Here is a 23,567-nt window from a genome sequence, read left to right as displayed (position 1 = left end):
GGCTATTCTTTCTAGCGGCTCTGAGAGATAATGCCTATCTCTGTGCTGGCTCAGACAATGGGGATTGTTGAGAATGAATTGGGCCATTGATAAATGCCCCTTGCTCTGAGGACTTCAGCTGCCAGCGCCTCCCTGTCTCAAAAGAGTGAGTGTCTGGGTGCCTGAAGGAGTTTGACCCCTGCCCTAAGCCTGGCCCTGACCCCATGGCCACCCCTTCTTCATGTGACCCTGCCTAGGCCCAGGGCTCTGCTGGGAGGTCTGTGTCTCTTGGACTTGAGCTCTGCCTCCCCCACTGTGGACCACATGGTCTCCGATCATGATGGCTCTTCTGTAACCAGAGCTCAGGATGAGGAGTCTGAGCTCTGAAATGTGGAGGCTTTTCTGCCCCCTTTCCTGGACCTGTGCAGGCATAGATAAATGCCCACTTTTTTCTCCTTCCCAATGAGGGGGTTTCAAGTCTACCAGGTGGTGAGGGCATCATTTGTCACCTCTTACCCATAAGAGATGTTGGTCACCAGGGACCTCTGAATGCAGGGCAGGGCTCTGGTTCCATTGAAAGGTGGTGAGACTTCTAACTAACTGACTCCAAGACTGACTATTTTACCCTGCCCTACTAATGTCTGACAGGGGGAGCAGTGGTGGGGGGGGCGTGTTTAGTACTAAAGAATGATTAGAAGGACTCTAATGGCAGCCTTTCAGGCACTGTACTGGGATTCTGCTTCTCTATGTATAAAGTCACCCCCCCCCTTCGCCCCCCACATACTGGTGGCTGTTGTTAACCACATTTAAGACTGAGCCTCCCCAAAGTGTTTGGTTTCAAAGTGGGAAAAAGGAGTCATTGGCCTGAGGCGTTGGGAAATACCTGGTGCAGGGTGATATGCTGTGGGGGAAGGGGGGAAGGGTAAGGCGAGTGGTTTCCTCCTTCACTGGTAAATGTCATCTCAAAAGGTAAGACAGATTTGATTGTGTCTCTGCTAAGGATTTGGGGTGTTCTCGGGGCTTTTAGCTCAACCAAATGAGAACAGGCTTAAAATCCAACAAGAGCGTGTGGCTGGCCCAGCAGTCAGAGTGGCTGGGGGGAAGTCTTACACAGGGTTGCTCCTGTTTGTTTACTACCTGCTAAAGGCCAGCACCTTGCGGGTTCTTTGCATCTTTTGTTTCATGAAGCCTCTGCAACAACCTTGTGAGAGAGACACTCCTGTTTTAAAGATAGGGCAATGGAAGCACCGCGAGGTTAAGTGAGAGCTGGCCACGAGTCCATCCCAGGTCTGTCTGCCGTCAGAGTCTGTAGTGAATGTCTGCTGACCACTCCCCCAGTTCTAAAGCTCTAAAAACTGGAAAATCCACCCCTTTGGGACAACTGGGGAAGGGCTAAGGTCTTGACGTCTCTGACCCCCGGACTTGAACACGAGCATCCTCAGTCTTACCAGTCTCAAACGGAGCCTGCCATGCTGTGGGAAGCAGGGGTGGGGTGGGGAGGTCTCTTGGATTTGGCAGGGATCACCCCCACTCTCTTGGGGTGAGCAGCACTGGGCCTCTGTGGTTCTACTTCTCCCCTGGATCAGTCTCTGCCCAGGGAATGGAGGCTCCCCTGGGACTCTGTGATCCAGCCAGCTCAGTCTCCCTCCCCCAGTTCCAGGGTCCCCTTGATGCCAAGCTCTGGGGGAGTCTAGGATCCGCCGAGGATGTCTCTGGGCAGACCAGACCCTATTCGGCATGATGCAGTGTCTGTAGACATCAGCAGTTTGGCTGGGTAATTGTGTGTAGTGTTCACTTTCTGCTGGAGAAATGGAGGTTTTGTCTTACAACCCAAATATCCTGGGTTTGGAAACCACGTAAAATACAGCCTGTGGTCTGGGAATGTGGGCTACACTATGAGCCTGTGTGTGGTGCTGGTTTAAAGGACATGGTTGAAAGACAGAATGATGGACTCAGGCTGTCTCCCCACCCCTGATGGAGGGTCAGAGGAGGGCTGTACATTCCAGCCATGTACAGAGAAAAACAGACAGATCTGACCTGGAGTCTCAGTTTCCCCATCTGTAAAATGGGGTTCCTTATAATGTTAGCACTAGAAAGTTTACTGAAGTATAGTATCTGACGTAGAATAGGGGAACCATGAATGGCATATCTTTCCTGCATATCCCCCTCCCTTTCTGGGGAAGAACACCAGACTGATTGGCAACAGCCCGGGACTCCAGCTCTAGCTGAGACTCTGTGTTATCTTACTTTCTTGGGGCCTCACTTTCCATGTGTATAAAATAAGGGAAGAACAAATTTCTCTCACGCTCTGTAGTTTTTGAAGATAATGAAGTCAGGGGTATCTCTCAGAAGACACAGAACTCTCAGTTACTATTATTCATTTATTCATACCACAAATATTAATTGAGACCCTGGGGTGTGCCAGGATCTGTGCAAGGCACAGGGAAATGTGAGCAGGGCATATTCTGGTCTTCCAGCTGCAGTCAAATCACGTGGCTTGTGAACAGTAAGCGACAGGCCTGTCTGTGGGACATGATCCCAGCAGCTATAGGGCTCCTTGCCATATCAGAAGAGGACCTAAGTATCTTCTCTTACTAGGGCAAATCAGAGAGGACTTCCTGGAGGTGAAAACTCTTGGTCTGGATCTTGAGAGATAATAGGAGTTTTCCAGCCCTGGAACTAGCCATTGCTCCAAGAAACCCTGGATCCTTTTAGTGGAGAATGATGTTTAGAAACCAAATTCTGGGGCAACGTGTGCTCCTTCCTTTTGGTGTGTCATTGCTTTTATGCCCTCTTAGAAAACAGAACTAAGACATAGACCTATATGTCCATATTTATTTCTATGATTAAAAGTACAAGAAATTATTATCTATTTTTAGAAAGGGGAAAAAACCCCACAAATGACTGAAATAGAGAGTAGTAGCGTAAGGGTATTTTAGATTCAGTGGTCAGAGAGGGCCTCTTTGAGGAGGTGATATTTCATGAGAGTCTGGAGTTTGTTTTAATGACAGGGACCTTAATTAAGACAAGGTGGAGAGGAGGTAGAATCAAGTGACCAGTCAAATGGAGAAAGGGAGGGAGATGAAAAAGTCAAAGGGACTCTCAAACTCAGCATGTCTGAAATGGAATTTCTGTGCTCTTTCCCTGTACTATCCCATTCCTGTAGAGTCCTCTTCAGATATGTCAGATCTCCTTGACCAGCTCCTTCATCTATACAGCCGCATACATCAGAGAGTGCTGGCAATCCTCCTCAGCACCTCTCTACCCTCAGAGCCCACGTCCCATCCCTCACCAAGTCTGGTTGATGTTCTCTTGTAAATATCTCTGAAATTCATCACTTTTGTCTGTCCATTTCCACTAGGATCCCTCTGGTTCAAGGCACCATTTTCATCTTTCTGGAATACCACAGGAGCTTCCTAACTGGTCCAGCTGTATCCATGCTGGCTCTCTCCAATTTGTTGATTGTAGAACAGCTAGAGTGCCTTTCAAAACACAAGTTGTTAATGTCATTTCCCTTCTTGAAAATATTTCAGTTGCTTCCTGTTGACCTTAAGACAGAGACCAAACACTTCAGTAAGTTCTACAAGGTCTCGTTTGTCCAATGCTACCACCATCCCTTGAGTCTTCCTATCCAGCAACCCCCTTCCTTCCTTCTGCCGTGCTGGTGTAGTCTCAGTCGCTTGGGCTTGTCAGACTCCCTTCTACCATTGGGTATTGCATTTGCCGTTCCTCTGCTTAGCAGACTCTTCTTCGTGTCTTCATATACTGAATTTGTATTTATCTCTCAGTTTGTAGCTCAGCTGTCACTTCTGTGACCTCCACGACTATGTCAAATCCCATTTTGTAAGGCCTTAAAACACCATTTACTTCTTCAAGGGTTTATCACAGTTGTAACTTCACTTTTATTTATAATTATCACATGATAATTAATGTCTCTTTTTCCTATTAGATCATGAGTTCCATGAGGGCTGCTCATTGCTTGATCCTAGCAGTTAATATGTTACTGAGACATGCTGCAAATATTTGTTGGATGAATGAATGAATGAAGTTTTATCAACTGAGCACCCAGGTAGATGGTGGTGCCATTCAGTAGAATAAAAATTTTAAGGAAGAAGTAGATTGGGGGGGAGGGAGCTAATAATTCATTTTAGGACATCTAGCATTTGCGGTGCCTATCAGCCCCTCCCCCTCAAAGATCTTACCATCTTTTGGGCAACACAAATTGGACTTGTCATTCAGCAGCTTTTGCAGGGGGTACTGGTGATAGATGACATCTAATTCTTAGAGGATTTTAAGGAGCTCCCTGGAGGAGGGAGCTAAGTCACAAGGCATTCCTGAGCTGTGGCTCACCCATCTACCCTGGTTTGTAGAGGATACAGGAGATCTGAGAGGCCTCCAGGTGGTCCTGACTTGGCTTCAAGGCTGCTTTTATGAAGGATCTTTACAAACTTATAAAGGCTCCTTGGAGTTTGAGAGTTATTTGCATGTTATAGCACGTGGATCAGGAGCTGACAGTCTTCTCCCCACCCCTGAGGTTGTACTAGACTTAGGCCTACAAGAGCATTCGGAGAGTCTTACTAAGCCCAGGGAGCCATCCTTTCAATGAGGCCATTAGCACTAGGACAGATAGCCTATTCAGTCACTGTGGCTCACTGACTCTTCCTTTCCTCACTCACCCATTCAATGATCTATTTGGTCTTCACTTAAGTCACTTACTCCCTTCACCCTCCTTCAACACTCACCTGTCCAGCCACAGACAAGAATTTATGTTGGGTTTATAGAGGGACTCAAGACTGGTGAATCACAGTCCCTCTTCTTCATCCTTCTTTCACATGGTTCTCACACCCCAGAAGCTCAGGCAAAGAGACCATTGGGGTGGAGAGATGTCAATGTGCTGTTTGAGGGCCATGTGTGATTGCAGGTTGTTAACAGGAAGAAAGGGAGACCAGAAGCTGCCACTATGATTGCTCTTCTTATCTCACTTTCTGTTCTTCTAGTGTTCTGTCCCCCTTTTCAGGTGATATGAGCTTAGGAATTAGGCTCCTTGATCAGATAGATGAAAGGTGGTAGCTGGGCTCTGCAGATATGCTTGGATCTGAGGTCCAAAGGGCCAAGAGAAACACAGCTCCCTAAGCGTTCCACCATGGGAAAGAGGATGCTTTTGTTTTCTTCTTCATCTTCTACCAGAACTGTACTTTTAGCCTTGTGGCATTTGCAGAGAGGCTGGCAGGAAGAGGGAAAGCAGGATTTTACAATGTGGTCTTAGGAAGCAGACAGTAGACTAATCCTGGCCCCATCCCCTCCAGGAGATGTCTTTCAGTTCTCTTAAGTTTTCCATTTACAAAGAACCCCTAAGAATGTGTGCTGTCCATTTTTTGTAATATCGGACAGGGTTAGAACTGAGCAGACACAAGACAATGTCAACCACATCAGATAAAAACATCTTAGAAAAATACCCGAAGGTGTCAGGGATCTCAGTTACAGACCCATTCACTGAATCCCTCACTGATCCAGTCAGCAACTATCCATCCAGTACCTCCTCTGTGCCATGCATTGTTCTAGACACTGGAGATACAGCAGTGAGCAAAACACATGCTCTTGTAGAATCTGCTTCCTGGTATGGGAAGATGGACAGTAAGCAGGTTGATATACAGCATGTAAATGGTCCTGAGCATTGTGGAGAAATACAAGAAAGGCAAGGGAATTCCAAGTGTGGGAGAAGGTTTATGTATTTATATAGGGTCAGAAGATTTTTCTCTGATGAGCAAATATTTAACCAGAGGCCAGGAGGAAGTGAAAGGGCAAGCTGTGTGAATATTTGGGGGAAGAGAAATGTAGAAGTCCTGATGAATGCTTGAGGAGCATGAAGGTCCATATACCTGGAATGAAATGAAAGTCAAAGAGTTGAAGTCAGTGCAATCATTTGGTGAGGTCACAAAGGCTATTGGAGAACTTTGGCTCTTAATCTGGGTGATACATGTGGACATTGGAAGGTTTTGAGTAGAGAAATGACATGCTGTGGCTGCAGGGATGGCAAGTTAGGAGCCTATTGTAGTAATGCAGTTGAGAGATTGTAGTGGCCAGGACCAAGGTTCACTTACTCATTTATTTCTCCATCCATTTCAGTTTTTCTTTTACCAATGTGACATGGCCTCTGTCTGAGGCTTTTCATCACTGTTCATCCATTCCCTTGTCCCTCCATCCTCTGTCCAGCTATCTTCAAGGCAAGTCTTTACAAGTCTTTACCGGTCTTTAGTAAGTCTTTACCTGCCGCACATAGAGCATTATGCTAAAGGCTGGTTGAGTGGAACATATTCTTCAAGGACTTGGACCCCAGCAGGGGGTGCTAGATACACCCATGGGAGATCACCAGTCAGTTAGAAAACCAAGTGGGCCCTGGTAAGCCCAGAATGAATCATGTCAATGCTTCAGTATTTTGAATGCCTTGTGGTTTGGGGAGTGTGAGTATACTTCCAGAAGGAGGCCACATTTATGCTGAATCTCGATGGGCAGGGGACAGTAAATCAGTTCTGAAGAATAGCAGGGAACTTGTTTTGTGGCTTAAATATAAAGGATGGGGGGAATAAAAGGTGGTAATGCCAAAGGAGGTGGGGTGGGCTGGACACAGGGTCTGGGGAGTCATGAGCGCCAGGCTAAGGAGTTCAGACTTGAGTTAAGAGATAATGGGGAGACTTAAGAGGTTTTCAAGGAGATGTTATGAGAGCTGTATTTTAAGGGGCTGAAACTAACACCAGAATGACTGGGGTAGGCTGGAGGCCAACAAGAAAACAATTTCCTTGTGCCAGCTTTCTTAGCCATATGACCCATAGGTTCCTGTTGAGGTGGCCCCTAGGTGCCCAGTGGGTAGGGATGCAATGATATGGGGGCTCTAATGGCCAACAATAGCAGCAGGTGATGTGAACAGCTGTTGTTGGGACAAATTCCAGACCTCTCCTGTAACTCATCTTTGAGCAAAGAACATAGAACAAGCTGAGTTGTGGGCAGAACAATCTGGAGAAGAGTTTGGGTCTGGCCATGATGACTTTTGTAGAAGCTTCTGGGGAGGGGGGACATGGGATTGTAGGAACATAAATTTCAGAGTAGAAGTTCAACTAATCCACTCCCCTCCTCTTCCAGATAGGGCAATTGGAAACTCAGTAGGGACATAAGATATTTAAGACCATATAGAGCACATGTGGCAAGAGAAAGGTCAAGCATCTTATTTGAACTCCTATTGGGGGAATTACTGGATTGAATTATACATTTATATATTTCTTTCAATGGAAGAGGAAATTCTAAGAAAAAGAAAACCATTTTATTCATTTACTTCTCTGTCATTTAGCTGGGGCCTGATACAGAGCAGATGGTCTGTCCACCCCTCCTGCCCCAACCATGACCATACTGTCTTCCCTCTTGACCCAGACCAAGAAGGTGTTAGACAGGTCTCGGGCTGGGTTGCCTGCCAATGGGGATAGATCCTGGTTCTGGATTCCTCGTGCACTTGTGTGGCCTGGCCTGTGACCATTTCTACTGCAGTTGTACTCAGAGCTCTTAGCAAAGACTCACTGGGGACCATGGGTCTGAGTGAGTAAAGGGGGCGACTACCCATGAAAGTGACTGCTGAAAGGGTAAGGAGACAGGTGTGTAATAGGCCGGGTGTCCTGTCCCACTGGTCACTGCAAGAGACAAAGTCCCTTCCCAGCTGGAGATAGAGAGCCTCCTACAGGGGATTTGGCAGCCCTCACATAGACACCTGGAATCCATATTTGGGACATAAGTCCAGAGTTGGTCTTGTCTGAGGCTCAGCCTCCAGAGACTTCACTAGACCCACTTATTGCTTTTCTGTTGTCCCAGCCAGCTAGAAGCCACTTCCTTAAGAACATGTCCTCTCACCACAGCATGCAGAAGTCTGTGACTTGAAGGCAGGATTACAGATGGAATTGTCCTTTGACACTTTCAGGATCCTAGTGGGGAGGGCTGAACAGGAGACAGTTTTCTGAAGAGTCTCAGGGATTTGGGCTGTAGCTCCTGCCAACCCAGGCCCTGTGGTCTGGGTCAGTACTGGATTTGTAATTGGTTCTTAAGCTCTTGGTCAACACATTCTGTTTGTCTTGTACTGTGGACTTGGCAGAGGGATTTCCACACGGAAGAGAGTGACTTATCCTCATGAACAAACTGAACTTGCAGACAGGAAAATAAGTGCCCCCAAGTTCAGCATCCCTGAATGAGTACCCTGGGGAAGGCAGTGGCATTTTTTTCAGGTGATGGGTCATTACACTCTCTCTCCAAGGGGGTATTATGGGCCAGAGTGAGCCAGCATAGTATCATGGACCAGTATCAGGATGGAACCTGAGAGGGAGGGAAGAAAGCACTTGAGTGCTAGTCTGGGTTCAGCCATGAATTCACTCTGCTATTTGGATAAGTCATTCGCCTTCTCCTGGGCTTGGTTTCCCTTTGCATAAGTTGCAGGATTGGAAAAGGCAATTCTTGAGTACCTGTCCTCTTAACCTTCCGGGTTTCTTGCTTACATTATGTTAATAGAGATTTTTGGTTAGGCCCCAACTTCTAGATTTCTATCTTGGTCCTGGGTTCATTTTTTGCTTTGTCTGAAATCCCACTGTTCTAGATTCATTCCTTCGGGTCTTTTAAGAGACTCTTATTCCACAGACCATATTGCCTAACAAAATCCCTCTTACTTTCATGACCTCGTATAGAGATACAAAGCAGTGTCCAGTCCACTATTATATTTCAGTCTTTACAACAACTGTGCCAGATTAATCGAAGGTGTATTACTATCTCCAGTTTGAGAAAAGGGGCCTGGAGAGGTTAGTAACTTGACCAGGTTCACAAGGTTAGTTATTGGCAGAGCTGAGAGGAGACTGTTGATTTCTTAACTGCTGGTCTGTTTTCTTTTTGTGCCACATTTTGGGTTTGGCAAGGAGTCATAAGGACTGCATGAGATGGGGGCTGGGGGATTTTTTTTTTTTTTTAAATCAGGTGGCAGAAGTATCAGGATAAAAGCATGAGCCCCACACATGGGTTCCCTGTAAGGTTAAAGTATCCTAAGCTGGGCAGCCCTAGGCACAGTGCTGAGGGGCTGTCCCTGGATATGCACAGGCTGCCCAGGCAGCAAGCAGGCTCTCTGCTCTCTGTCACAGACTGTTAGCGTGGTGGTAAGTATCTGATCAAGCCTGGGTCTTCTTGTTTTATTCTCCACCCCCCCAGCTTTATGAAGATATAATTGACATGTAATAATGTGTAAGTTTCAGGTATATAGTGTGATGATTTGATATATGTATTGGCTGTGAAATGCTTAGCACACTAAGTTGAGTTAACACACCCATCACCTCACAGTTAACTTTTTTTTTTTGTAAATGTGGTGAGAATATTGAGGATCTACTCTCAGCAACTTTCAAAGATGCAATACAGTATTGCTAATTATAGTCATCTGTGCCATATGCTAGATCCCTAGAACTCATTCATCTGCAAATTTGTGCCTTTTAACCAATATCTCCTCATTCCCCCCAACCCCCAGCCCCTGGTGACCACCATTCTACTTTCTGTTTTTATGAATTCAGCTTTTTAGATTCTACATATAAGTGAGGTCATATAGTAGTTCTCTTTCTCTGCCTTATTTAGTTCACTTAGCATAATGCTGTTAGGGTCCATCCATGTTGTTGCAAAAGGCAGGATTTCCTTTTTTATGGTTGAATAATATTCCACTGCATACATATGTGTATGCGTATGTGTATATGTACATATTATATGTATGTGTTATATATATGTGTTCCATATATATAGAAAATGTGATATTTCCATGCCTCGGCTCTTTTGAATTATGCTGCAAGGAATGTGGGGATGCAGGTAGCTCTTTGAGATTCTGGTTTCATTTCCTTCAGATATATATCTAGATGTAAGATCGCTGGATCATATGGTAGTTCTATTTTTAATTTCCTGAGGAACTGCCATACTGTTACATGGTGGTTTTACCAATTTACGCTTCCACTAACATTGCACAAGGGTTCCCTTTTCTCCATATCCTCACCAACATTTGTTTTGTCTTTTTTGATGCTAACCACTCTGACAGGTGTGAGGTGATGTCTCCTTGTGGTTTGATTTGCATTTCCCTGATGATAAGTGATGCTGAGCAACTTCCATGTATGTGTTAGTCATTTGTATGTCTTCTTTGAAGAAGTGTCTTATTTGAGCCTTTTGTACATTTTAAACTGATTTTTAAATTAAGGGTTTTTTTTTTTTTTTTTTTTTTTTTTTGCTGTTGAGTTGTAGGAGCTCCTTTTATATTTTGGATATTAACCCTTTATCGGATGTGTGGTTTGCAAATATTTTTCCCATTCTACAGGTTGTCTTTTCATTTTTTTGCTTGATATAGTCCCACTTGGTTTTCTGGTTTTTATTTTTGTTTTTGTTTGCTTCTGTTGCTTGTATTTTCTTTTGCTGTTGTCAACTCAAATACTTCACATTTATCTTGATAACATGGTTAACACAACCTCCCTGTCAACAGTCTGGTGAGTTGAGGAATTCATTCTCATTCTCATGTCCATGAGGCAGATATACTCTCCTCAGCAGGTCTGACTTAGGTATGGAGGCTCCATTCTTCACATGGCAAGACAGGAAAGCACGGACTGCTGGGTGATTAGCCTTCTCAAGTGGGATGTTGGCTTGCAGGCACATTTTCACACAGTCCTGGATAGCACTGACCTTCTGTTTGTGCAGTACTTTTGCATTGAAGGGATGCAGTTAGAAGCCTCTGCTTCATTCTCATGTTTTGCTCTTCATATGCTGCCTCGCTCTTGGTGTGAGTCTTGGACTTAAGGTAGTTGCTAACGGCAGCCTTGCGAGCGTGATTAGAAACCACATTGCAAGATGGGCGGAAGAGTTTTCCTCCCTCTCTGTGCAGCTCACCTCCAAACTCAGTGACTGGGTCCAGGGGAATGACAGCAAAGCAATCTCAGAACAGTTTCAGCCAGGTAGTATTGTCACCATAAATCTTTCCATTCCAACTCTGAATAAGGTTTTGATCAGTTTTCAGTTTTTTTCATCTTCATACTGAGCAGTGAAGGGTCTCCAGTGCAAAAACAGAGATGCTTAAAATCCTGGCACTGCCTTTGTTCAAACCCAGAGAGACGTTCAAATCAGTTTTTGCTCAAGTGGTGATGGGGAAATAGTTTGTGGGCTTGCACCCTATTTTCCTGCGGTGCTGGGAAGTCTTGCCTTATGTAGCATTAGAGTGCCCTTAGGGGAAATGGATGAGACTTGGCCAGAAAGGAGAGGAAGAGGAAGAAAGAAAGGCACAAGGAGGTGAGGGAGGAGGAAGACCCTTCCTCTCCGTCACAGTCTTTTCATTGCCTCATGAGCCCAGGGTGGCCACCATGTCATTGTCGAGACCAATTTCAGAGAGTTTTTCTCCCATGCTTTCTTCTAGTTTTATAGTTTTAGGTTTGACAACAAAGTCTTTAATCTATTTTGAGTTAATTTTTGCAGACAGTATAAGCGAGGGGTCCAATTTCATTCTTTTGCTTGTGAATATTTAGTTTTCCCAGCACGGTTTATTGAAGAGCTTTTCTTTTCCCCATTGAGTATTCTTGGCTCCCTGTCAAAAGTTAGTTAGTCATATTTGTGGGGATTATTTCTGGGCTCTCAATTTTCCCCACTGGTCTAGGTGTCTGTTTTTATCATTTTCCCACACAGTTTTGATTAGTATAGCTTTGTAATATAGTTTGAAAACAGAAAACCTCCAGTTTGGTTCTTTCTTAAGATTGCTTTGAAGTCTTTTGGGTGTCATATGAATTTTAGGATAGTTTTCTCTTTCTGTGAAAAAATGTCATTAGGGGGTGCCTGGGTGTTTCAATTGTTAAGCATCTGCCTTCAGCTCAGGTCATGATCCCAGGGTCCTGGGATGGAGCCCTGCATCGGGCTCCCTGCTCATGGGAAGCCCGTTTTTCCTGCTCCCACTCACCCTGCTTGTGTTCTCGCTCTCATTATGTCTCTGTGTCAAATAAATAAATTAAATCTTTTTAAAAAATGTCATTAGAATTCTAGTAAGAATTATATTGGGTCTGTAAATGGCTTTGTGTAGTATGGACACTTTAACAATATTAATTATTCCCATCTATGAACATGGTATGTCTTTCCATTTACTTTTGTCTTCTTCAGTTTCTTTCATCAGTGTTTTATAGTTGTCAGTGTACATATCTTTCACATTCCTTAGTTAAATTTATTCCTAAGTATTTTATTATTTTTGATGTTACTGTAAATGAGATTATTTTCTTTATTTCTTCTTTAGTTTGTTATTAATGTTTATCAAGGAAACTTTTTTTTTATATGTGGCTTTTTTTTTTTAAAGATTTTATTTATTTGACAGAGAGAAATCACAAGAGAGGCAGGCAGAGAGAGAGGAAGGGAAGCAGGCTCTCCGCCGAGCAGAGAGCCCGACGCGGGACTCGATCCCAGGACCCCGAGATCACGACCCGAGCCGAAGGCAGTGGCCCAACCCATACAGAATTCATCTATTAGTTCTAACAGTTTTTTGGGGTTTTTTTAAGGGTTCTTATATATAATTTTTTATATTTTTTTAGGGATTTTTATATATAATATTGTGTCATCTGCAAACAGAGGCAGTTTTACTTCTTCCTTTCTGCTTTGGATTCCTTTTATTTCCTTTTCTTGCCTAATTGCTCTACTGGGGCTCTGGTACTGTGTTGAATGGGAGTGTTGAAAGTGGGCACCCTTGTCTTGTTTTTGACCTTAGATATTATTTTTCTTTTTCAGGAATAATCTTGGTTATACATTTCAGATTTAACTCATGAAGTTCTAGGACAAAATCCTATAGGGATTTGATTGGGATTACATTGTATCTATACATCAGTTTTCAGTAAATTGCCATTTTCCTATTATATATATGAAATATCTCTTCATTTATTTTGGCCTTTTTTAATATATTTTAATAATATTTGTTCTCATTTAGGAACTTGCACATTTTAAGATTAACTTGTATATACCTTACATATTTTTGTTGCTCTTGTTAATGCTTTTTGTTCTACATTTCACTTTACATTTGTGCCAGTGTCTAGGACTACACTTGACTTTTGTATATTCATTTAACACCAACTTCCTAAGCCATTTTATAAATTAAAATAGTTTATTGTAGATACTTTTGAGTTTTCTATATTCACAATGAGAGTGCCTTGCTAGTTCATGCTACATTTTAATAAGAATTAAGGAATGACATCTGGGGAGATGTGAATCCCTGGAGACTAGGCATGCCCACGGGACTACAGGTTTGTGTCTGTGTAAGGAGTGTGACTGGGTGGTCACAGCAGAATGCCAAATGCAAGCTCCACTCAATCTCTTGGTTGTGTGCTGTTGTGCATAGGCAGTTGTGGCAACCCTGTGGAAAATCATATCAATTGCAAATAATGAGAGTTTTGTTTCTTTCCATTCTTAGAAGTTTTCTTTCTTTCTACACTAGCTAAGATATGTAGTACAATAATGAATAGAAGTTAGTGGGAACTGGGGATTTTTATTTTGCTTTTGGTCTCATAGGAAATGCTTTCAACATGTCGTCAATAAGTATGTCATTCCTGGTATATTTTTTTCTTGGTAGATGCCCTTTAATCAGTTTAGAGAAGATCTATTGTATTTCTAGTTTACTAAAAGGTTTTATTATAAGTGGCTGTCGAATTTTATAAAGTTGTTTTTCTTCATCTATTAAGATGATCATAAAGTTTTCCTTTTTTAGCCTATTAATGCAGTGGGTGCATTATCTATGCATTAATCTATTTTCTAATGTTAAAACAGCTGAAACATTAGGCTAAAACCAACTTGGCCATGGTGTATTAGCCTTTTCATATGCAGCTGGGTTGTTTGATGGTATTTTGTTTAGTGTATTTTCACCTACGTTTGTATATGAGATTGGCCTATAAATTTCCTTTCTTGAGTTTTTGCTTAGTTTCAGTATCAAAATTATGTCAGCCTCATAAAATGAATTGAGGTGTGTTTTCTGGAAAAGTTTGGGTGAGTTTATCTTTTTTTTTTTTAAATGATAGAAATTCATCTGTGAACTTCTCTGTACTTGGTTTTCCTTATGGGAAGATTAGTTTATTTCATGGTTGTAGATCTATTTCTTCCTGAGTCAATTTTGGCTAACACATTTCTCTAGAAATTTGTCCAAGTTATTTATGAATAGTAATATTGCATTTATGAATAATAATATTGCAGAATATTCCTGTCCATATAATATTAGCCATAATATTCTTTTATCTCTGCTGCACTGTAGTTATAAATTCCTTTTTATTGTTAATATTGTCTGTGTTTCTTTTTTTTCTAATCTTTCTTCTCTCTGATCATCTCAGAGTTTTGTCTATTTTTTTGTGCTTTCAAAAACTAACTTTGACTCTACTGATCCTTTCATTTGTGTTTACATTTGTTTTGTGTCTTCATTGTGTTTTGCTTAATGTTTTTTTCTCCTATCTTAACTATTTTTCTTCTACTAATTTCCTTAGAATTATTCTCTTCTCTGAAATGTCTTATATTGGGATGCCTGGGTGGCTCAGTCAGTTAAGTGTCCAACTCTTGGTTTTGGCTCAGGTTATGAGCCATGGGCCATGAGATCAGCCCTGCATGGAGCTCCACACTCAGCAGGGAATCTGCTTGAGATTCTCTCCCTCTTCCCCTTCCCCCTGCCTGCATGTGCTCCTTCTCTCTCAAATAAATACATATTTTTTAAAAAAAATAAAGTGTCTTATTTTAGAAGTTAAAAATCTTCTAATTTTTATATTTTCTTAATTTCTCATTTAATGCTATAATTTTTGCTTTTAATTTTATCTGTATACAATGTGATTTTTGTCTATGTATTTTTATAATAATTTGGATTTGTTTTTTAATTTCTGTTCTGATTTCTTCTTTGACCTCTGATTTATATGTTTAAAATATCCAAATTATAGGGGTATTTATATTGGGGTAGAGATTGCAGTCTATAGGATACCAATCATTTGAAATTTGTGGAGGCTTGTTTATGCTCTAGTCTCTAGTCATTAAAAAAAAAAAGAACAATTCATGAATCCTTGAAAATAATGTGTATTCCTGATAAGTTGAATGCAGTGTTCTGTTTATAAACACTAGATCTAACTTGTGTCATTCAAATGTCCTATATCCTCACTGATAATTTTTCTGCTTGAGCTATCAATTAATGGCAAAATTGTGTTGACCTCTCCGTCTGTGATTCTGGACTTGTTCATTTTTCCTCAAATTTTTATCAGTTTTTGCTTTGTGTATTTTAAGATTATTGTTATTATGTACATTCTCACTATTATATTTTCTTGATGGGTCCGTCTTTTTATTTTTATGTAACAAATTTCTTCATTTCCATAATGGTTATTGTCTTGAAGATGTCTTTAAGTAAATATTTCTCTGGTTTATCTTTTGGAGCACTTAACTTTAGGTTGTTTTGGGTCTTTTTATTTTAGGGATATTGTTGCCGGAACATGGCACACTTTCTCACTTTTTTCTCTACTTTTCTTTCTCTCTTTTCCTCTGTGTGTGTGTGTGTGTGTGTGTGTGAATGTGTGTAAGTGGAATGCACACTTTATAATCTTTGCTTACAATTAGCTAGTTTCATTTGTCTTCCCCTTACTGTGATTACTATTATTCACCAATAATAGCCCCCCCAACTTCTTTTTTCTTCTTTTTGGTTGCTTTTTTTATTACTCATTTATTTTTTCCCCTTTTAACTTATTTGAATGGTAATATTTATTTTTATTTTTATGTAAACTATTTTAGTTATGCATACATATTATAACATTTATCATAACCTAATAAGGTCACCCTAGATATTACAACATTAATCATTACCTAATAAGGCTAAAGTTACATCTCTATTTTCCTTCTCCTCAAATGAAAGAAATTTAGAACACTTTAGTCATCCCTTTTGAATTTGCATACAGTATTTTGGATTTATCTTTTTTCCCCTTACCTCACAGGTGAGGTATAATTTTTTCTTATAATTAAGGTTTGTTTAGATTTACTCAAATGTTACAAGTAAGTTTGCTCATCATTCTTTCTTGTATCTCAAATCTTCCATTCTGGCATTATATTCTTTCTGCCTGAAATCCTTTAGAATTTCCTTTGTGGGGTTTTTACCTGTTTGAAAATTTCTTTATTTCATCCTTACTCTTGAAAAGAGTTTCTACGGATATAGAATTTTAGGACAATTATTTTTTGTAATCAGATATTTTCTCTTTGCCTGCTAACTTTCATTGTTGCTCTTAAGTGGTCACCTGTTGGTCTAATACTCTCTGTCTCTCTGTGTCTCTGTCTCTCTCCTTCTCTTTTGCCCCCTTTGGTTGCTTTAAAATCTCTATCTTTGGTGCTCTTTAGTCTTAGGAGTTTTCTACGGTGTGTATATATTTTGTATTTTTCCTGCTTGAAATTCATCGGCATTCCTGGATTTGAAAGTTGCTTTGTCTTTCAAAATTTCTGGGAAAAAATTCAGCCACTGTTTATTTGAATATCACTTTTTCCTCTGTTCTTTTTATTTTATCTGCCTTTGGAAATCTGATTAAATGCTTGGTAGACTACTTAACTCTTTATTCCTTAGCTTTACTTCACTCACGTTTTCTCTCCCTTTGTCTTTCTGAGCTACATTTTGGATCATTTCTTTTGTCCTTTTAGTACACTAATTCATTCCTTAGCTGTGATTAATCTGTCCAGTGAGTTTTTCATTTTAATTATACATTTTTAATTTATAAAAGTTCCATCTCAAATTTGGTTCTTTCTCAAATATGCTTGTTCATATTTTATAGCTTTTGTTCCTTGAAAATATTTCCAAGACTCTCTTTTATTTCTTGAAACCTAATTCTCTAATTGAGCCCCTCCCTTCCAGATAGTGTGAATTCAGGCCCCAAACCTATATGAAGGCCATATTGTGGTCATTAATTCTTGGGAGAGATTTTACTTCCCTTTACTCATTGCAAAATTTGGGACACTTTTCTTGCATCTTCTGTGTGGAAGATTATTTCTTATTTACTCTTAACATTGAGCTTCTGATCTTTTGGGTCCCTATTTGATTCTTTCCCTAATCCCTTTGTGCCTAGTTTTCCCTGCCCCATACACATGTGAAACAGAAGCTTAAGGAGTACAGTAGCAGATGTTCTTAGGGCAAAAACTCCCTTCCGTTCTTGCTTATTACCCCTGCCTCCTGCTTTTGCTTTCTTCCTGGCCTCTCCAGATTGCTTATCTTTTTGTGATGCATTTTAAAAACATTGAGAACATTTTTATCAGTCCTTCCAAATTCTTCTTATGGAGAAGTATTTTAGATATGTGATCCACCATATTGCCAAACATAAAATTCATGTGTGATCTTTCTCTATAAGAAGGGGACTCTATTTAGTCACGTAAAAACCAGGAGCTGAAAAACAGTGGCATGGTATGAAGTTCCTTAAAGAGAGGTTGTCATCTTTATCGTCACTCAGCTTACTAGCTGTATGCCATGGCAAATTATTGAATCACTCGGGGTCTTCATTTCCACATCTTTAAAATGGGGATAATAGTAATACTGATTATTTTGGATTTTTTGAGAAAAAAAATGATTTTATTTCCGGGAAGCACTTAGAAGAGTAGTTGGCATATACTTAAGCGTCCAGTACTATATTTCTTTGAATTTAAGATGCCACAGATTATAAGATGACCTGTTACTTCTTCAAAGAGAAAATGTGCTTTCAATTAAACTGTGACACAGTGCCAAGATACTATTGACTGAAACATGCATCTTGATTTCAGTTCCTAAAATATGAAAAAAAAAATGCATCTGAGAACCACCTCAGTATAATAAAATTTAGCTATTATTGTGAATGGATGCATATGAGCAGAGAAGGCAGTGGCTGAGAAACAGAACCTTAGTCTCAGAACTGATGGGACTTTGAAGGTTTGTAGGTATTAATTCCATCCTACTCTCACCTCATCAACTTCTGGACTCTGGCTGTATGGTACATGAACTAGAGTCAGGGTCCAGAGGGCTCATTTTCAGTAGACAACCACAGTATTCCACCATCTCCAAGGCTGAAGAAGAAGAGAAGAGGAGCTTATATTTACTGAGAGACTTCTGTGTCTAGCACACTTACAGATGCCTTAAGTATAGCATCTATTTTAGTTTTTGTAATTAGGTTAATTCAGATTAGTTGCTATGACAAACAGCCCCCCAGTATTAGTGGTCTAGCACATTGTGTGTGTTTCTTACTTACCGCCCCCCTGGACTGGTATGAGTTGGGTGGCTCTACCCCAGAAAGTGTTCAGGACTCATCTTCCTCCATCTTTTGGCCTTGCTGTATTGTGACTTTCCAGTTGCTATGGCATCACTTAACAGGAGGACTGGGGAAGAGAGAGGGACATGGAGAAAATATACCTTCTCTTACAATATAATTTAAAACTGTTCAAGACCTCCCATTTTCATTGATTCCTGGGGAACTTTTTGGAGGGAGAAATTACTATCAGTTAGAGTGGTTGGAGAAGGCCTCTCAGATGAGGTGGGATTAGAACTGAGTCCTGAAACATTGGTATTACCTGGAGATAGAAGAGAATTGACGATATTTTGTCTGGACATGTTGCGGTGTCATGACCAAGCATAGCATTATGGAAGGGCACGATGTTTTTGGAGAACCGAGGAATCCCCTGTTGGATAACGACTAATATTTATTGAGTTCCTACTCAGTACTAGACACCTTGCATTGCACTGTTTGGATGCTACTAGGACATGTGACGTATCAGACTTAAATGAGCCTTAATAAGACAACATTCTGTGAATGGGCTGTTCATGTTTGATTCCTTCTATGCCCCAGATTGCATGGTTCTCTCCCCTATGTCTTCTTTCCCAAGGGTGTATAGAACCCGTCAAACTGGGGCCTCATCGTGACTCAGAGAGGGAAATAGCTTGCCCAGCGTAACCTCTGAGTGTGATTTATGAAACAGGATGTATCCAAATTTTCACCATGCTGGAGCTATTCAATTTTCTCTAATGGCTTTTATCTGAAAATTATGTCTCTTCGTGGCAGTCACGACCAGTAAGTCATTAGCTTAAAGTATACTGGTTGTTAATTTTAGCACCCTGGGATCTGGGCCCAGGGAGAGAGAGCTCTCACTTTTGCAAATCAGAGCTAAGGAACATTTGAGCAGTTGGCTAACATTCACATCAGGAAAAGTTAGAAAGTAAGAAGGGATAATTAAAAAGTTAAAGAGTAAAAAGCAGTTGACTAGTTGGATATAGTTCAGGAGGCTGTAGCACGGCCTCCATCTGGCTATTCCCCGACTGCGAGGTACTTGTCCTCACTAGGAGAGAAATAGAACCAGTCTTATATTGAGCTCCACTGTGTGCTGGATGCACATGGGATCTCGATGATCCACACCGTAGCACCATGAGGAACAAACCATTGCTTCCATTGTCCTTCTTATATACCCAGCTTTACAGATAAGGACACTTAATGCCCATGATCATACAGATAGTAACTGATTCCAAATCTTCAATCTTAAGAAACAGAGGTCCAGACTGGGGTGGCCAAAATGTCCAGCCGAGCATCTCCCAGGGGCTGTGCTCTGCCAAAGGTCCTGGAGGTCTGGGGTGCCACTTGCTCACTTCTGACCCTTAGAAAGTCAGCAGCTCAAGTCCAGCTCCCAAATGCCAGCAACAGCAGTTTCTTTGTGTGGTTCAGGGCTGGGCGCTCATCTGATGGGCGGCTGGAGCCAGGAAGGACCCATCCTGGGATATAGGATGGGGGTCAGCATGGCTTTCCAGCCTCCAGGAATTTGGGCTTCCTCTGGGACTGTTACACATGCTCCTTCAGGAAAGGCTGCCTAGGGCTTGTCTTTGACAAGCTGGAGCCATTTAGAGGATGGGCTGTCATATTGACTGGGGATTGGGGAACATAGAACTTTACAGGGAGATCTTGACTCTGGCTCCTTCTCTCAGTCCTCTGGGGAGTCTGCATCAACCTGCCTGGCTCATTCCAAAACTGGGCCTAATTAGACTAGGAATCCCTGTAATTTCTTTCTCCACTTTTCATTTCCCCGTGTTGATAGCAGCAGCAAAAGAGAAAGAGCATGAGTAACTATCCCACTTTGTAGATGGCGAACTGCCAGAAGCAATGATTTCCCAGGGTAAGTCATTCTGAGCCTGGGTGGGTCTCTCAGGGCTCTAACCACACAAAGCCTTCCTTGGATTTCCCATGGGGAAGTTGATGGCAGTGAGGAGACCAGGGTGCATGTCCCAGATATAGCTCAGCTGCTGTGTGACCTCAAGTAGATCTCTTCCCCTCTCTCAATGGGTCTCTCCATCTGCCCATGCTCATCTCTGTGCTTCAGTTTCCTCATCTGAGAAATGGGGATAACAAGAGTATTTTGAGGATGAAATTTAAAGCACTTACCATAATGTCTAACATAATGTCAGCACCCTAAATATTTCTCCCTCTTCTCCTTCTCATCATTATTATCATTATAGTTATTATTACAAAGCAAGAATCCCTAAGGCCTCCTACTAATTCTAATAATCTAGCTTTATGATGTGAGCTCCTCCAGGAAGGCTACCTAGATTGTGGCTGGAGGCTATAGTCTTACCCTTGACATATTTGTGCATGTGGGATTCTTGTTACTTTTCAGGTAAAGCCTAGAAGATAGATGTATCCAGTTAATCAGGGGGAGACTCAGAGCCTTGCCTGTGCTTTGTTGAAACTGTTCGTTATAACTCTGGAGTGGAGGAGCAGAGCTCAGGTCTGGGTGGCCCCTACCTGACACACAGTCCTTCTGCGCTGCCCAGCTCTGGGAGCCAGGAGGTCTATTCTGTCCACTTACTGGACCCTGTTGCCTGAGAGCTGTAAAATGTCACTCGGGCTTCCTCTAGAGAGTTGCTCTGTCTGTATTTCATGAGGCTCAGTCCATTCAGTAGGTTATAGTAGTCCATTCAATCTAGGTGACAGCCTGCTTAGTTTCTTATGCCTCCCCTGGGAATGAGAGTCAGAGAGTCAGATATCTGATTGCTGCAGGATGCTGACCACCTCAGCTCGCAATACTGAAATGTCTCGATGACTATTGCCACCCTCCTGCACATCAACAGGGCCTTGAGTGGGGGCAAGGAGGGAAGCTCATTGTCATTACCTCCTAAAGCTCGTTGTAACCGTCCTCCTTTCTACCGCAAGTCCCCATGGCTCTAACCCCAGGACTTTTGTGGTCCCCCTTGGGAGTAGCATCTGTCTCTTAAATGGACCCTTGCTGCTGGCTGCACTCCCTGGAGTCCATCCACTCACTGGTCACCATGGAAGCTGAAATTCCACTCTGATCATTTCAGTCCCCTACTCAAACAACCTTCAGTGGCTCCCTATCACCCACAGGATAGAGTCCAAAGAATCTGGCACCCAAAGAAGGTGCCACAGAGGCACCTTCCCTCCAGCCCCATGAAGGAATCTGGGTCCCTGAATACTTGCTTCATTTTCTGGTCTTTTTGCCACTGCTCACACTGCTCTCTTGGCACTGGTTGTCCTTGTCCCATCTTCACTTGGCAAAATCCCACCCTGCATTTAAGACCCAGTTCAGCTGAAAGTGGCCACTCCTCCTTCTGCATTCCCATGCCACTAGGATAGTTTCCTCTAAACCCCTTCCCTAGCCTAAAGTGCTCACTACAGCCTTCTAGAGACATTTGCAGTTCCTTGAAATTCCCATGCTCGGGGCGCCTGGGTGGCTCAGTGGTTAAGCCGCTGCCTTCGTCTCAGGTCATGATCTCAGGGTCCTGGGATCTAGCCCCGCATCGGGCTCTCTGCTCAGCAGGGAGCCTGCTTCCTTCCCCTCTCTCTGCCTGCCTCTCTGCCTACTTGTGATCTCTCTCTCTCTGTCAAATAAATAAATAAATAAATCTTTAAAAAAAAAAAAAAAAGAAATTCCCATGCTCGTCCCTCTGCCCCTGCACTCTTCCCTTTGCACCTTCCCCTTTCCTCTGTCTTCAAAGGCCTCTTGCAAGGGTCAGTTTTAGGGTCATGCCTTGAGAAGCTTGCCATGACCCCTTCTCCCCACCTTCCATTCCCACCTAGCACAGCTGGAAAGCCTTCTGGACCTCCCTTAGCACCCCTCCTTTCCCCCCCAGTTTTTGCAGCTGTCATGCAACTGTCTCTTGTCTATCTGTCTTTCTGTCTGTCTGGGAGAACCTGCCTAGCAGAGCAAAGAGCTCATGGTGGGGAAGGAGCCTGCTCAGCCAGGTATGATTGGACAGTGAGGACCACAGAAACTCAAAAGGAGCAAGTGGCTTTGTCTCGGTGGGTGTTAGGATGCCAAGCCCTTTCCCTGCAGCATGTATGGTTGGAAAAGGCCCTCCCACAGCCCTCTCAACCAGTACTGATCACAGCGTGATAGCATAGACACCTGTCTCTCTTTTACCAGTGAGGAAGCTGGGGTTCCAGTAAGAACCCACCCAGTCAGTCAATAAAAGTTCATCGATCTGATCGATCTGATCACTGTGCACCAGGCACCTGTCAGGAGGAGGTGTGGGGGATACAGCAGTGGGCAGGACAGACCTCCGGTCCCTGCCCCCAGGATCCTCAAGGGAGAAAACTTAAAGCCACTAATTTCAGTTGTTTAATTACAATTGTGATAAATTCTAAGAGAAATAATGAGGGGGTAGGGGATCACATAATGAGGGACTTGATTGAATCCCCACGTCTCATTCCTCCCCCACCCACTCCCCCAGCTGCCTCCTCCCTGTACCTAGCACAGAGCGGAACTTAACCTCTTTCCACAATATTTACAGTCCTGCCTTGTTGACAGCCCTAATGGATTCTGCAGACTAAATAATCCCAGCCCAGCCTTGAACCATACCAGGATTGGCCCACCAAACAATGGCAGAAGCCGCTCCCACCCTGGTTCTAACTGAATAATTTACTGTAAATCGCCTACCATTTCCTTCTGAGCCCAAGCTGGCTTGTTAGTCAAATGGAGGTGAGCAAGGTCTGCCTCTAAGAAGAGGCAGGAGCAGAAATGAGCTGTCCAAATGAGCAGTTGTCACAGCGGGCATTGAATTAAATCAGAGACACTTAAGGCTTCAGGTTTGTCCTGTAAACTAGTCTCTTCTGGTGGGGGAGGCATTGCCGAGACCCCCAGAGAACCAAGGCTGCAGCCTCGAGGGTGAGATTTCCAATGAGTTAGGAAGCACCTTGGGCAGGGTTGTGGGGTGGGGACGGAAGTGATGGAGCCTCCTCTTTCTCACTCCCTCCTACCTGTGTCCTTTCCACTGTTCTCAGGGCCAAGGCAGCATCTCTGCCCTGAGACCCATTTCTCAACTCCTCCTTCCACGAAGAACACTTCCTCTTTGAGGCTGCCATGTACCAAGCACATGATTCTTTTCCTTCCTTTCCCTTCCCTTTTCCCTTTTCATTTCCCTTTCCCTTTATGCTTTCCTTTCCTTCCCTCTTCCCTTCTCTTTTACTTCCCTTCCCTTCCCTTCTCTTCCCTTTCCCTTTCCCCCCTCCTTTCCTTTCCTTTCCTTTTTCCTTCTCTTCCTTTTTTCTTCTCTTTTTCCTTCCCTCTTCTCTTCCCTTTCCCTT

At 42.6% G+C, this 23,567-nt stretch overlaps 1 protein-coding gene and 1 pseudogene across 4 annotated transcripts in view; one reads left to right on the top strand and one right to left on the bottom strand.

The window, feature by feature from the left end:
• INSC (INSC spindle orientation adaptor protein) overlaps window positions 1-23,567 on the top strand; it is a 126,738-nt gene that overhangs the window by 4,848 nt on the left and 98,323 nt on the right. The window contains exon 1 of one of the 4 annotated variants that reach the window (XM_046014275.1): window positions 12,780-12,871. The exons of the other annotated variants lie outside the window; for them this stretch is intronic. The gene's annotated coding sequence lies outside the window, so the exon portion shown is untranslated. Of the gene's footprint in view, window positions 1-12,779; window positions 12,872-23,567 lie in introns of those variants that run through there. 4 annotated transcript variants of the gene reach the window in all.
• Window positions 10,495-10,995, bottom strand: LOC123947936 (annotated as a pseudogene).

The sequence above is a fragment of the Meles meles genome, chromosome 8, assembly GCF_922984935.1.
Source record: "Meles meles chromosome 8, mMelMel3.1 paternal haplotype, whole genome shotgun sequence".
Lineage (NCBI taxonomy): Eukaryota > Metazoa > Chordata > Mammalia > Carnivora > Mustelidae > Meles > Meles meles.
The sequence above is the reverse complement of the archived record's forward strand: the minus strand, read 5'-3'. Positions and strand labels throughout refer to the sequence as shown.